The 15979-nt window shown below is 43.4% G+C and overlaps 1 protein-coding gene across 1 annotated transcript in view; it reads right to left on the minus strand.

The window, feature by feature from the left end:
* Positions 1–12115, minus strand: part of LOC112870395 (small G protein signaling modulator 1) — a 109398-nt gene extending 97283 nt beyond the window's left edge. The window contains 3 exon segments of the mRNA XM_086682386.1: positions 2877–2949; positions 8422–8458; positions 10083–12115. The gene's annotated coding sequence lies outside the window, so the exon portion shown is untranslated.
* Between the last annotated feature and the right edge of the window lie 3864 nt (positions 12116–15979).

Below are 15979 nucleotides of genomic sequence, written 5' to 3' on the forward strand. Positions count from 1 at the left end.
TAAATACTTTACCAAAGTAACCTCAGATACACCTTGAACCCTAGGTAATTAAAAGCATGTTGAAAACACTAACACTAAGAAATTTAAATATGTTATCTTCTGAAATGTTTGCATGATTTATACTGGCATGAACTATCTCTTGTAAGAGAAAATGTACAAACTTACTCTTCAGTAGTATCTTATGTAGGTAAGTTGAAATTGCAAACAGTTTAAGTTGCTTCTGTTTCTCAAAACACTAAAGTCAAATATGACTGTTTAAATGTAGCTCCTTCTGGGACGCCTGGGTGGCTCAGTCAGTTACGTGACCAACTTTTGATTTCAGCTCAGGTCATGAACTCACAGTTAGTGGGGTTCAAGGCACACATCGGACTCTGTGGTGACAGCGCGGAACCTGCTTGAGATTCCCTCATTCCCTCTCTGTCTGCCCCTCCCTACGAGCACCTGCTCGTTCTCTCTGTCTCTCCCGCCCTTTCCAAGACAAATACAAACATTACAAAAACATTTAGCTCAGCTCCTTCCAAGAAAGACGAAAAAAGAATAAGAAACCTTGTGGGGCAATGAGTCATGGATGAAAACCACACACAGACAGTAGAATTCTGTAACCAATATGTTGACAATGGAGTTGACAGAAAGTGATGTACTAACAGAACAGACCCTAAAGAAATGTTTTCTGCAAGGAAACATTAGGCTAGGGGTAAACGATTAAAAAAGAGCATGGTGGGGGGAACACGTAGGTGGCTCAGTCAGTTCAGCGTCCAACTTCAGCTCATGAGTCATGATCTCACGGTTTGTGGGTTTGAGCCCCACATTGAGCTCTGTGTTGACAGCTCGGAGCCTGGAGCCTGCTTTGGATTCTGTGTCTCCCTCTGTCTCTGTCCCTACCCTGCTTGCACTCTGTCTCTCTCTCGCTCCAAAATAAATAAACTTTGAAAACATCAAAAATACCTTAAAAAGCATGGGGGGAGAAGAAGAAAAAAGGAAAAAAAATAAGACATGACCAATCAATCAAGCATGAGCTTAAGACAAGGAAGAAAAGGAAAAATGTGAGCAAAATAAGATAAGTGAAAACAACATACACTTCTTAAAGGTACATAGGGGCGCCTGGGTGGCGCAGTCGGTTAAGCGTCCGACTTCAGCCAGGTCACGATCTCGCGGTCCGTGAGTTCGAGCCCCACGTCAGGCTCTGGGCTGATGGCTCAGAGCCTGGAGCCTGTTTCCGATTCTGTGTCTCTCTCTCTCTCTGCCCCTCCCCCGTTCATGCTCTGTCTCTCTCTGTCCCAAAAATAAATAAACGTTGAAAAAAAAATTTTTTTTTAAAAAAAAGGTACATAAGTAGGATTAGGCATATACTATGAACAATAGTCTCTTTTAAACCTTTTAAAGATACATATAAAATCTATATGTAAAACAGAGGCTTCGATTCACAGTATATCCCTAATAATACTGACTTGTATCACTCTACAGTTATCTGGTTATAAACACTGTAATAAAGAATTTTATTTTTTTCACTATAAAAAATTGCTCAATTACTGGCATCTATCACTTCCTAAAAGCTATAAATTATTACTAGACTCACAACAGAAAAAGAAAGGTTCCTAACACATCAACTTTCACTATGGAGAAAGAATTGGAATGAGAATTCTAGGAAGAAATGTGAACCTACAAAGGATGTATGTAATGGGACACGGATGGGGTTAACAAAACAAAGGCTGAGGAGTTTTTCTCTGCATTTCTAAGCTCACAATGGGAGGATACTAAAAACATATTGTCACCTTCTTTCTTATGTAACTCCTGATTTCCTCAATAGAATTCATTTGCGTTGATACATATTAAACACTAAAACGGAATATAAACTGAAGCCTTACTTTTTAAATTCACATATTTAATTGTGATATATCATACGTATTTCATTACTTTTCAAATTCCATTCTACGGAATTCCATTTCCCTACTCATTTATTCACATTCAAAAACTATGACATTGCTTCTTCCAAGCAAGACTTTATTCTAGGAGCTCCAGTAGTCAAACAAGTATGTTTCCTAACCTCCAGGAGCTTATAATGATTTAGGGGCTTTGAAATGAATATTTAAATAAATATCAGATGTCTGAAACTTTAAATTTTAGAATCAGACACAAGGACTAGGAGTAGAAAGTTTTAAAAGCTAGAATAGGAAAGATTTCTGAAATTAGAAATTTGACAACTTGGCTATGAAGAGCCTCTGCTCATAGAGCTACTCTTTTCAGCGAAATACGTATTCTTCAGGGAGATGCACAATTGTAACTTACTCTTCGTGGAGTTATTTCAAAAATACAGGGGAACACCTTTGTAAGGTAAATGTTGAGATATAATGGAAACATCTAAGTGTCTACATTTTCTAATATTATTTCAGTCTAAATGTAGAACAAAGGATAGAGGGAAAGGAAAATCCTGTGTCTCACCAAAATAAAACTTGCGCGGGGCCGGGGGCAACCTACAATAGATACTTGGATCCAATTAAGATTTCATTTAGGCATGAGTATTATCAGTCATGCTACTATCACAGTAAGAATCCTTATCCTTAACCAAATGTCATATTTCCTCCATTATGGGAAAGCTTTTCCCAATATAATGTCACGGTCATTATGTATTTTCCAGCCCATTCTTTTATCAGCCTCCACCTCTAGGATTTACCAGAGTAAAACAAAACAAAACAAAACAAAACAAAACAAAACAAAACATTCAACACATCATGTAACTGTAAAGTGGTTTCTTCTTGCTAACTTTCCATTACACACATAAAATGATGATACACAGGCTACTGTTAAATTTTCAGAGTAAATAAGGGAGAAAACTAAATTCAGAGCAGGAAAGTGAGTTTCACAGGAGGGTACTTTACCTTGGTACCAAAATCGAAGTCTTGGCTAGCCGATGTAGGCCAGGAATCATCAGGACCAGGTTTGTCGGAAAGCCTTTAGAGCAAAAATATACAACAAAAACATGTTCATTTATTAAAAAACAAAATTTCAAAAATAAGGGAAATGTCAGCTGTTTACTCAACAAAGTTTCTTGGTATAATAAAAAGTTGGCCTCTGTTTTTTTCATTAAGTTTTATTTTAATTCCAGTAATAGTAACATCCAGTGTTACATTAATTTAAGTGGTACAATACAGTGATTCACCAACTCTATACTCACCCCGTGCTCATCATGACAAGGGCACTCCTTCATCCCCATCACCTCTTTCACCCCTCCCACCACTCACCTCCTCTCTGGGAACCATCTGTTTGTTCTGCAGTTAAGAGCCTATTTCTTGGTTTGTCTCTCCCTTTTTTTTCTCCCTTTGCTCATTTGTTGTTTCTTAAGTGCTACATGAGTAAAACCATATGGTATTTGTCTTCCCCTGACTTTGCTTACCCTACTACTCTCGGACTTCAACCAGGTCATTGCAAAAGACAAGGTTTCATTGTTTTATGGCTGAGTAATATCACAGTGTGTGTGTGTGTGTGTGTGTGTGTGTGTGTGTGTGTGTGTATGGATATACATATACACACACACATACATACATACATACATATAGGTCTTCTTCGTTCACTCGTTTGTCAATGGACACTTGCACTGGCTATTGGAAATAATGCTGCAATAAACACAGACGTGGGTGTGTCCCATGGAATTCATGTTTTTGTATTCTTTTGATTACTGGATCATAGGAGAGTTCTGTTTTTAATTTTTTGAGGAACCTCCATACTGTTTTCCACAGGGGCCGCACTCACTGCATTTCCACCAACAGTGCAAGAGGTTTCCTCTGTCTCCACATCCTCACAAACACTTGCTTCTTGTGTCTGGGAGTTTAGCCATTCTGACAGGTGTGAACGTGGTATCTCGTTGTAGTTTTGGGGAGCATCTTTTCAGGTGTCTGTTGACCATCTGTATGTTGTCTGTGGAAAATGTCTGGTTATGTCGTCTGCTCATTTTTAAACTGGGCTTTTTTGGAGGGGGGGGATGTTGACTTGTATCAATTTTTTATACATTGTGAATATTAACCCTTTATTGGCTTTGCAAAACATTTGCAAATATGTTCTCTCATTCCAGAGGTTCCCTTTAGTTTTGACGGTTTCCTTCACTGTGCAAAAGCTTTGTAGTTTGATGTAGTCCCCATAGTTATTCTTGTTTTACGTCCTTTGGCTCAGGAAACATAACTAGTAAAATGTTGCTACAGCCACAGACAGAGAAATGATGGCCTGTGCTCTCTTCAAGGATTTCTTATGGTTTCAGGTCTCACACTTAGGTCTTTAATTCATTTTGAGTTTATTTCTGTCTATGGTAAAAAAATTGGTCCAAGTTCATTGTTTGGTATGTGGCTTGTCCGGTTTTCCCAACACCATTTGGTGAAGAGACTGCCTTTTCCCCACTGGATAGTCTTTCCTGTTTGTGGAAGATTAACTGCCATACAGTTGTGGATTTCTTTCTGGGTTTTCGGTTCTATTCCATTGAGCCATGTGGCTATGTTCTACACCAGTCCCAACCATACTGTTGGGATTTCTACAGCTTTGGAATAAAACTTGAAATCTGAGATTGTGATACCTTCAGTTTTCTTCTTTTCCAATATTGCTTTGGCCATTCAAGGTGTTTTGTGGTTGTATAGAACGGTTAGGATTGTTTGTATAGCTCTGTGACAAATGCTGTTGGTATGTTGACAGGGATTGCATTACATCTGTAGATTCCTTTGGGTAGTGTAGACACTTTATTTTTTTTTTTTTTTAATTTTTTTTTTCAATGTTTATTTATTTTTGGGACAGAGAGAGACAGAGCATGAACGGGGGAGGGGCAGAGAGAGAGGGAGACACAGAATCGGAAACAGGCTCCAGGCTCTGAGCCATCAGCCCAGAGCCTGACGCGGGGCTCGAACTCACGGACCGCGAGATCGTGACCTGGCTGAAGTCGGACGCTTAACCGACTGCGCCACCCAGGCGCCCCTAGACACTTTAAAAATACATATTCTTCCCATCTATGAGCATCGGATGTCTTTTTCCGTCACCTTCAATTTCTTCCATCAGTGTTTTAAGGTTTCCAGAGTATAAGTCTTTCAAAATTTGGACCCGGTTTTAAAAAAGCTTTCAGTTCGTTATTTTGCCTCCACCTCTCCTAACCTGTGAAATCTCTAGGAAACACCCAGTCTGAGTTTCCATAACCCAGTGTGACAGGCAGGGAATTCTCTGAAATGGTTGAAAATTAAATGTATAAAAGTTATCACAATGACTTCTCACCTCACATCTGTCAGAATGGCTCAGTTTCAACACACAGGAAACAAGGGTTGCTCAGGGTGTGGAGAAAAACAACCCTTGTGCACTGGTCATGGGATGTAAATTGGTATCGCCACAGCAAAAGCCAGTATGGAGGGGCCTCAACAAATAAAAAATACAAATACCATAGGATCCAGGAATTCCACTACTGGGTATTTATTTACCCAAGGGAAATGGAAATACTAATTTGAAAAGATATATGCACCCCTATCTTTATTGTAGCATTTACAATAGACAAGATATGGAAGCAACCCAAGTGTCCATCAATACATGAACAGACCACACACACACACACACACACACACACACACACACACACTGGAATATTACTCAGCTATAAACCAGAATGAGATCTTGCCATCTGCAACATCATGGATATACCTAGACGGTATGAGGGTAAGTGAAACAAGTCAGACAGAGAAAGACAAATCCTATATGATTTCACTTCTATGTAGAATCCAAAAAGGGGAACAAATGAACAAACAGAGAAAAAGCAGAAACAGACCCATAAATGCAGAGAATACTGTTGCCAAAAGGGAGGGGAGGTGGAGGGATGGACAAAATGGGTGAAGGGGAAAGGGAAGTTCAGGGTTCCAGTTACAGAGTAAATAAATCACAAGGCTCAAAGGTACACCAGAGAGAATCTAGTCAGTGATACGTAATAGCATTATACATTAACAGATGGGAGTTACACTTATGATGAGCATGAGGTTTCTATGTTATGAGTGGAAGTACCAACTAGAGATTAAAGATTAAAAGTTCCCAAGGCCAACTTTGTTCCTACACTGGTCTTTGCCTTATTGAGGTCCATAAGAACTAGCAACACCTTACAAGACTTCAGGGGCATTCAGCTACCCAAGGAGAGAGACTGCGATCAAAATGGTCCTGGTAGTTGTGCCTCTATTTCTTTATACGCTGCCTGAATATTTTCTTCCCCATGAGCTCCCACTCCTCCATCACTCTTCGGCACGGTTCAGTGGTATTCTCCAACCTTTCAATCTTTAGCCTATGAAGGCACAGACTCCTACAACAAGGATGGGCTCAAATGACCGAGGGTAGGAGCCATGTCCTGCTCCTGGAGAACAAGCTAATTGGGAGTCTCAGTCATCCACACAGTCACCTCAACATAGGCATGTTATCACCTATCCAGATGAAGCTCCCTTACTGATTTGACAAGTCAGTCCTACCCCTGCCCAGCCCTACAGGTACATGGGAAGGGCATCACAGATTTAGGAAAAGAGGTGCAGTGAGGAGACAGCTCGCCTTGGGCCATACATCTCTGTAGATCACAATCTCCACCCCTACACCCAATTCCTTGAGAGGATCTAAGCCATCCTCCCTAAGTGGGGGTGCAAGTAGATGATATTATATTTCTCTTTGCTGTAAACAGACTCTTCCCAGCAGCTCAAATGATTTTCAATCTCTCTCAACAGAAAATCTGAAGTATGCTCGCACCTTCAATGAAACCAACAGACACAAAAGCAGAAACCTGGTCAGGACCCTCTTGAACTCTCTATTTGAATATGCTTTTCTAAGCAACTCCCCTAATCCTGGGTCCTTCATTCCTGTCATTCACCTTTATCTCACTTGGCATAAACCCCCAAATTCTGACATCTTTTCTGAAACTCTTATTCCTATCCAGCTCAATGTTGTTCTTCTTGAAACCTGGTCTCCTCTGCTAATTCGATTCTTACCCTCCTTCATTGTATTCATTAGACCCGCTCCACAGCTTTCTACTATTGAAAATTTGCCTGCAAGGTGAAGACAAAAACAAAGAAAGGAAAGAAAGAAAGAAAGAAAGAAAGAAAGAAAGAAAGAAAAGAACCCGAATTTAAATCTCATTTCTGTCACTTATCATATCCAAATAGGTCACTTCAATCTCTTTTGAGTTTCAAATTCTCCATGGAAACAACCATTGGGCAAGGAGGTTAAACATAGGTTGAAGAACCAGAGGGTATTTTGATGAATTAATCTCTGAGGTTCCCTACATCTTGAGATTCTAAATGCTTTTGATTTGGCCTCTGGAAAAATGGAGAGTCCTTAGATGGCAGAAGTAGAAAACTTAATGGAAAAAAAAATACCAAGAAAATCATAGAAGGAAGTAAAAAGGCAAAAGCACAGTACAGAAAAGTCATGGGAAAAAAAATCTCTAAAAAAAGAAAAAACTTCCTAGAACTAGTCAAGGGTACTAGCCCAAGGGGAAACCAGACGGGGAACTTAGGCAACAGAGAATCATAGAGCAATATCCTCAAAACAGAGGCTGAATTTAATTAACGTAACATGTCTACAACTGGATATCCTTCCCTTACAGAAAACTCACTTGTCTCAAGAAGAGGGGTATCACCACATCTAAGGAGCTGCCTGACTAGATCTTGCTTATTACCTAAAAGCCGTGACACCATGTCCATAGCTGACATCCACCCTAAAATCTCTGATGGTAAAAACAAGGGACTAGTTACCACCGCACTAATTACTTTTGTTAGCACTGGTGGTCAAACACATAAGGGCAAATGCTTGGACTAACCTGCTTTCTTAAGAAAACTCTAAATTGGAGCTCCAACATCATTACCTTTGACAATCTGAGTTGATCTGCCCTAGGATCTGTGTGTTCATCTCAGTGCTGCAGAGGAACCAGAGCATGGATGTGGAAGCTACACAAGCTGACATGCAAACCCCTCAGCTACTCATTAACTATGGAATCATGGGGCGAGTAATCAACTTCCCTGAACCACAGTTGCCAAAGTAATAAAAAGTAGGCTACAATAACACAGCTACTTTGCAAAGCTATGCAATGACTATATAGCTTAACTGATGTTACGCATAGGTTATAGTGTCTCGTCCAGGGTAGAACACTCAACAACTGCTTTTGTTATCTGCATTCCCTTAGGAAACACATAATTTTCATTTCATACATTTCATTTCCTTTCATTTCATTTTTCGTTTCATTTCATTTCATTCCTTTATACTTTGAGAGCGAGTGCACACAGAAAGAGGGAAAGATATCCCAAGGAGGCTGTCAGCACAAAACCCGACGTGGGGCTTGAACTCACAAACCTGAGTTGAAATCAAGAGTCACACCTTAACCGAATGAGCCACCCAGGTGCCCCAACAAATGTCATTTTTACAAATCCATAAAAATCCTACCTGGTTATAGAGTCTTCCTCAGCATTCTTATCTGCTCCTAGAGAAGAAAGCAAAATACATGTTAAATCAACAATCGAAAAATACAGGAAATTACAAGTGTATGGCTAATGATTTGTTCAAAAGTATTCCTTTGGGACCACACCTGGAAACCACACTACACTGAATGGTAATTATACCATTGGTAGGCTTAAAGCACTAAGAAATCTTACCTTCTCCTCTATATTGACCAAAAGCAAGAATGGGTTTTATCGGAATTTGACACCTACAGGTGAACTGATGTTTACAATGACCATCACTGACCGACTCTATGACGCTGGAGGAAAATGGTATCGTTAGGTGAATGTTTATCCTAAGCTGACAATGTCAAACTGAAACTAGCATGATTTTTCTGGACTTCCACTACTAGAGGAGTTAAAGAGAGTATGTTTTTTTTGTTGTAACACGGCAGAACTTCCCCAGCCCTTCAGACAGACCGTTCAGTTTTAGGACGAAACACCCCCTCACAAAGTGTGCTCTACAGCTATTGTACTTTGCAGCATGGCCAAACCATAGCAAACAGACTCTCCCTGGCGTTATTTCCAATGGGAAGTTAAGGAAGAAGGATTTGGCATTCCAGTTTGATAAAGTTCTAACCTTTTGAGACTGTCTCCTTCCATTGCTAGAGACTCTATCTAGACCCACGGCACATCACACAGGAGCGTGATCCCAATATGAGTGCTATGTAGTGGTTCATGATGTCCCCATTAGGTGACACACATCTAGAGAAATCATGCTTTTTTTTCATTGAAGGTATACATCATCAGATCCTCTACTGATGAGCTACAAAACAAAACAAAGGGCAAAGAATATCCTGAATGCCTACATTCAATTACCGGGGAATTTAATTTTCTAAACATTCAAAGATATCCACTGTATGATTCTAACTATATGACACTCTGGAAAGAGCAAGACTATGGAGGTAAGGGTTGGGGTGAATGTAGGGATAAAGGGGCACAGCACAGAGGACCTTTAAGGCAGTGAAACTCTTTCACACGATACCACAAAGATGGATTCACATCATTACACATTTGTTAAAACTCATAGAACGTATAATACCAAGGCTGAACACTAATGCAAATTAGAAACTTTGCCTGAAAATGATGAGTTAGTGTCCATATAAAATGCACCACTGTTGTCAGGGTGCCTGGGTGGCTCAGTTGGTTCAGCATCCAAGTCTGCATCTGAGCTCAGGTCATGACCTCACACTTCGTGGGATCAAGTCCTACATCAGGCTCTGTGCTGAGAGCACAGGATTCTTTCTCCCCTCTCTCTCTGCCCCTTTGCTGCTGACACACATGCATGCTCTCTCACTCAAAACTAAACAAAGGAACTGAAAAATATATACTACTAAAAATGGACCACTGTCATGCAACATGTTGACAACAGTGGAGGCGATCCGTGCGATGGAAATCATGGCACCACACATGCTGACATTGCAGTGCTGCGTAGACGTGGATGGACACGTTTGGGTTATGACATGTAAAAGCCTGGCTCTGATGTCAGACAGACCTGGGGGTGAAGTGTCTGGCTCTGCACCCTGTCAGCTGTGTGCTCTTGAGCAACTCACGCCTCCCCTCCAAGCTCGGGTTCTCTGTCTGTAAAGTGGGGACAATCGCACTCACCTCAGAAAGTTACCTGTACACACAGGGTATGGCACAGAGTAGCCCCCAGGAAATGGAATTTCTGATTCCTGAAACGATGTGCCCCAAGAAATACAGAATTCAGAATCAGCCACCAACTCACTACTGTAAGCCCTGCCTTCTGACTGCAGATCCGGAGTCAATGGGCGCTAGAGGCCTTTTGCCCAAATTTGCAAGGTTCTGTCCCTGCCCCCCTGAGGCACCAAGTGGGATGCCACACAGGTCCCTCTGATCAGGCGATGGCCTTGGCCTCATGTCAGGCAGAAAGCTCATTCCATGCCCCAAACTCGGCTGCTCCCAGGAGAGAGGATGCAGGCCTACACCTCTGGTCACCAGGGGCAAGGTATATCCACCCCAACCCCCCACCCCATGGCCAATAATCCAAACTAGACTGACATGGGTGGGACCTCCAAGGACGCTCCTTCTCCACATGTGGAAACTGAGTCCTTGAGAGGGGAAAGGACTTGTCCAGGGCATCGAGGGAGCTGCTGGCAGAGCTGGGACCAGGGTCCCAGCTGGAGCCCTGCCCAGAGGCAGATGCCTTGTTCACACATTCTTCTGCCTGTGGCCTCCACTCCCAGTTCAACAGCCAACCATTTCCTTGAAAACACAGCCATTCCAGTTGCAAACATCTGCAGAGCACATATTACAGCTAGGTTTGGTTAAACAATGAACAAAGAGTCTGCAGGTTTTTAACCTGAAGGCTTTTGGGGGAAGTGCTAGAGACACCCTCCCCTAACATAGTCATCAGAATATTGTAGGTCTGTATGTTTTGTTGGAAGGTGGTCTATCTACATAGAGCTTTCTTCAGGTCCCCACAGGGCCTCTAAGAGAGCTAAACTGAAAACATCTGGGCCTTTCTGAGGAATTCCACACATCCCACCTTATTCAGAAATGCTAGAATGAGGGGTGCCTGGGTGGCTCAGTCGGTTAAGTGTCCGACTGTGGCTCAGGTCATGATCTCATGGTCTGTGAGTTCCAGCCTCGCGTTGGTCTCTGTGCTGACGTCTCAGAGCCTGGAGCCTGCTTCAGATTCTATGTCTCCCTCTCTCTCTGACCCTCACCCATTCATGCTCTGTCTCTCTCTGTCTCAAAAATAAATAAACATTAAAAAATTAAAAAAAAAAAAAAGAAATGCTAGAATGTACAGTCAGCCCTAGAGCGGATTCTTCCAACAACGCGGGACATGCCACACCTAGAGACCTATACGCAGACATATGCCCGAGCTTTCTGAGCAGGGAGGGGCAGCAACAGGTCCAGGCTTCAAGCCTGTCCTTTGGCGGCTGTCTGCCACCAGGCGGGGAGGGGCTTCTTGGTGCTCAGTGCTGACACCAGATGCGGACACCCTCAACACACATACACAGGCACAGATATGAGGCCAGCCCCCAAGGTCTGAGGGCATTTGTGGTCTCAGGCTGAGGACTCAAGATACAGGAGTGAGGCAGCTCAGCAGTGACAGGGTCCCAGGATGGGAAGTGACATAAGGAAGGCAATAGACACGCATACAATCGCACATACATGGTCACGGCCTCACCCATGTACACAGAGACTCATGCATCACACAGATACACCTCATACTCATGAAAACACATGAACACACAGACCCATGTACACGCAATAAGATGATATACTTGGATATCTCCAGACCGATGCACAGACATGCTCAGAGGCACACACTCACAGCCACATGTCCTCACCCACATAGGCGTGTGCATGCTTTACACACACGCACACACACAGTCCAAGCATCTAAACGCTCCCTGGGAACCAACCACTATGGATTCTGCCATCTGCGGGCAGTCCAGGGCTACAAAGTAAAGGCTGGACTGGGTTCCCAGTTGGCCCCAAGGAGAGGGAAGGGGCAGAGGGACAGTTGAACCTTGCTTGCTTCTCACTCTACTGCATGTGGGGGTGGGGTAGGGGGTAAGGGAAACCCACCTGCCAAAACAGCAGGGGACAAGCCCACAAATGGAGTAACCCACTTGCCAGGGGCTTTCAGGAATGGGGGCGGGGGAAGTCTCTTGGCTCCTAGGGGTGGCTCCAAGCACTGAGAATTTGCGGGAAAGGGGAGATCTGGGATGAGGGGCATTTTTCCACAGTGAACCTTTCCCCCCTTCCGAAGTCTGGTCTTCCTTCTGCAGCTCCATTCAGCCGTCCACCACCCAATACACCCAGTCAGCACCCCCAGGCGCTTGCCTCACCTACTTAGATGCAACCACTGGCTCCTCCACAAGAGGAGGTCCGACCCAGACATATCCAGGGGTGACCCACACCCGGGGGGCCCTCCCGCTGCACCCGCCCCTGCACACAGCATAAAAACATCCAGAGTTCCCCTATACTCCAACCCCCAAAGTCACTCACCTCCAGTTCCGCGGGAGGTAAATACCCAGCCCGGTGAGACCCAAACCGGAAATGGCCATCCCCGCCGCTGCCACTGGCCACCTCTCCTCCGGAGACCCTTCCCTGGGGGCTTGAAAGCCCCCTCCCCCAGGATCGCGACCCCGCCCCCGCCTCCGGCACCCACCTCCTTCTGGACGGTGCGCAGCAAGCAGCCTCTGTGGAGTGTCCGCCTCTGTGGGACGAGACGAGGGGGCAGCCAGTCAGCCAAGCGCTGGGGGCGGGGGCCCGGGGCTGCCCTCCCGCTGCTCCTGCGCCCTGCGCCCGCTTAGCGAGGCGCCGGAGGCCATGGCCGCGCACGCTGCGTTCTCAGCCCAGACTGTGCTGGTGCCCGCTCTCCGGCTCCGCAGCTGCAGCCGCGGGGGGGGCGGGGCCGAGCGCCCGGTGACATCAGGCCCTGCCACACAGTCGCCCCGCGCAGCCGCCGCCGCCACAGCACGCCTCATTCGTATGCCGTGGCTACCGCCGCACGCCGCCGCCGCACGCCGCCGCCGCCACACTCCCAAGGCTGTCCTAAGAAATAGAAAACCGGAAGAGGTTAGAATTGTAAAGAAGGGAGAAGGATCAAAATGACTCACAGGTAAAATGTAACCTCTACAGAACAGATCATTTCAATATTGAAGCTAATAAAGACAATTTTAAAGGATAGAAAACTTTCATTTTATAAACCAGTACAACTTTAATATAAAATCCTGTTTTTTAAAAAAATAAAGACTAGGGGCGCCTGGGTGGCGCAGTCGGTTAAGCGTCCGACTTCAGCCAGGTCACGATCTCGCGGTCCGTGAGTTCGAGCCCCGCGTCGGGCTCTGGGCTGATGGCTCGGAGCCTGGAGCCTGTTTCCGATTCTGTGTCTCCCTCTCTCTCTGCCCCTCCCCCGTTCATGCTCTGTCTCTCTCTGTCCCAAAAATAAAATTAAAAACGTTGAAAAAAAAAAAAAAAGCCACTTAGGTATTAGTGCTTCTAACAATCTTTAACAACTAATATCAATAAACCTGTTGAGTTCAGAACATATGCAGGATACTGTAGCAAACGCTAAAAAGGCAACACAGTCTGCTAGTAGGTGATACTGTTAGGTCCATGATGATAGACACCAAGTCTGCATTACTCATCATTATAACCCGACCTCTCAGGACAACGCCTGGCATACAATAAATAGTCAGATAATTATATGCTGCTAAATAAAAGACAATGCATAGTACAACAAAGAAATGTGTGTACAGATAATCATAATGTCCACAGTGATAAAACAAAGTGCCATGAACCAACAAATAAAGTTAGTTTTGCCTGGCGAGATCTACAAAGGCTCCAGAAATTTAATGAAACCAAGTTGAGCGTTGAAAGATAAAGAAGACATGAAAGCAACAGACATGGAAGCAATGGGGTGGTGAGATGAAGGATAGAAAGAATCAGATAAAACAGACTGAAGGCAAGAAAATATGTGGCATTTCTATTGAATTTTTTTTAATTTAATTTTATTTTTTTAAATTTTTTACATTTATTTATTTTTGAGAGACAGAGAGAGAGAGCGTGAGGAGGGGAAGGGCAGAGAGAGAGGGAGACACAGAATCCAAAGCAGGCTTCAGGCTCCGAGCTGTCATCAGAGCCTGACACAGGGCTCGAACCCACAAACTGTGAGATCATGCCCTGAGCCCAAGTCGGATGCTTAATCGACTGAGCCACCCAGGCGCCCCTCTATTGAATTTTTAAATACAGGCTTACCTATCGTTGCTGCAAGTTCTGGATCAAAAGTATCATCTGTGAACCTCAAGAGCAGGCTAAAAGAAATGTTAAAAAGACAGATTAGAAATTTCTCTCTTTTTTTTTTTTTTTTTTTTTTTGTGGGGCGCCTGGGTGGCATGGTCGGTTAAGCGTCCGACTTCGGTTCAGGTCATGATCTCATGGTCTGTGAATTCGAGCCCTGCGTCGGGCTCTGTGCTGACAGCTCAGAGCCTGGAGCCTGTTTCAGATTCTCTGTCTCCCTCTCTCTGACCCTCGCCCGTTCATGCTCTGTCTCTCTCTGTCTCAAAAATAAATAAATAAACGTTAAAAATTACAAAAAAAAAAAGATGTGGTTTATGTATACAATGGAACACTACTTGAAAATGAGAAAGAATGAAATATTGCCATTTACAACTACGTGGATGGAACTAGAGGGTATCATGACTTCACTTATATGAGGACTTTAATATACAAAACAGATGAACATAAGGGAAGGGAAGCAAAAATAATACAAAAACAGGGAGAGGGACAAAACATAAGAGACTCTTAAATATGGAGAACAAACAGAGGGTTACTGTTGTAGGAGGAGTTGTGGGAGGGGGATGGGCTAAATGTGTAAGGGCATTAAAGAATCTACTTCTGAAATCATTGTTGCACTATATGCTAACTAACTTGGCTGTAAATTTTAAAGAATAAATTAAATTGAAAAAATTTAAAAAAGAAGATGTGGTTTATATATACAATGGAATACTACTTGGCAATGAGAAAGAATGAAGTCTTGCCATTTGCAACAACGTGGATAGAACTGGAGGGTATTATGCTAAGTGAAGTAAGTCAGTCAGAGAAAGACAGATATATATTTTCACTCATATGTCGAATCTGAGAAACTTAACAGAAGTCCATGAGGGAAGGGAAGGGTAAAAAATCATTTCAAACAGAGAGGGAGGCAAACCGTAAGAGACTCTTAAATACAGAGAACTGAGGCTTGATTTGGGGGGGTGAGGTGAGGGGAAAATTGGTAATGGGGATTGAGGAGGGCACTTGTTGGGATGAGCACTGGGTGTTATATGTCAGCGAAGAATCACAGGAATCTACCCTGAAACCAAGAGCACACTAGGTCCTCTGTATGTTAGCTAACTTGACAATAAATTATATTCAGGGGAAAAAAAAGAAGAAGAGAACTGGTAAGCTCCTTTCTCCCCACTAAGGGCTATCCCATGCAGCATGCTCTAGCAAAGGGTGCTGGAGGGCACCTTAACTTTAAATCAAGTCACCAATTTTGTTTATTACATGGACACAGACATGGACATTTTAACTCTGACTGGAGGATTTTGTCCTACCTGCTAATGACCACAAAAGTCACATAGCCTGTCTGAGTTTTCATGGGGCAGAAGAAGATCTTGCTCTTACCCACAAAACTTAAAGGGAACAAAGGGAGACAAAAATAAAGTTGCATTATGTTTATACCTCATGAGTCCTATATGTTTCATATGCTGGTTACATAAACATAAAGTCTTCAAAGAAAAATAAATATAAATCATTTTCTAGGGGTGTCTGGCTGGCTCAGTCGGTTAAGCATCCAACTCTTGGTTTTGGCTCAGGTCATGATCTCCTGGTTTGTGAGTTCAAGCCCTGTGTTGGGCTCTGCTCTGACAGTGCAGAGCCTGCTTGGGATTCTTTCTCTCCCTCTCTCTCTGCCTCTCCTCTGCTCACTCAACCATGCTCTCTCTTTCAAATTAAATAAATATTAAAAAATCATTTTC

The sequence above is a fragment of the Puma concolor genome, chromosome D3 (genome assembly GCF_028749965.1).
Source record: "Puma concolor isolate L17-30 chromosome D3, mPumCon1.1.hap2, whole genome shotgun sequence".
Lineage (NCBI taxonomy): Eukaryota > Metazoa > Chordata > Mammalia > Carnivora > Felidae > Puma > Puma concolor.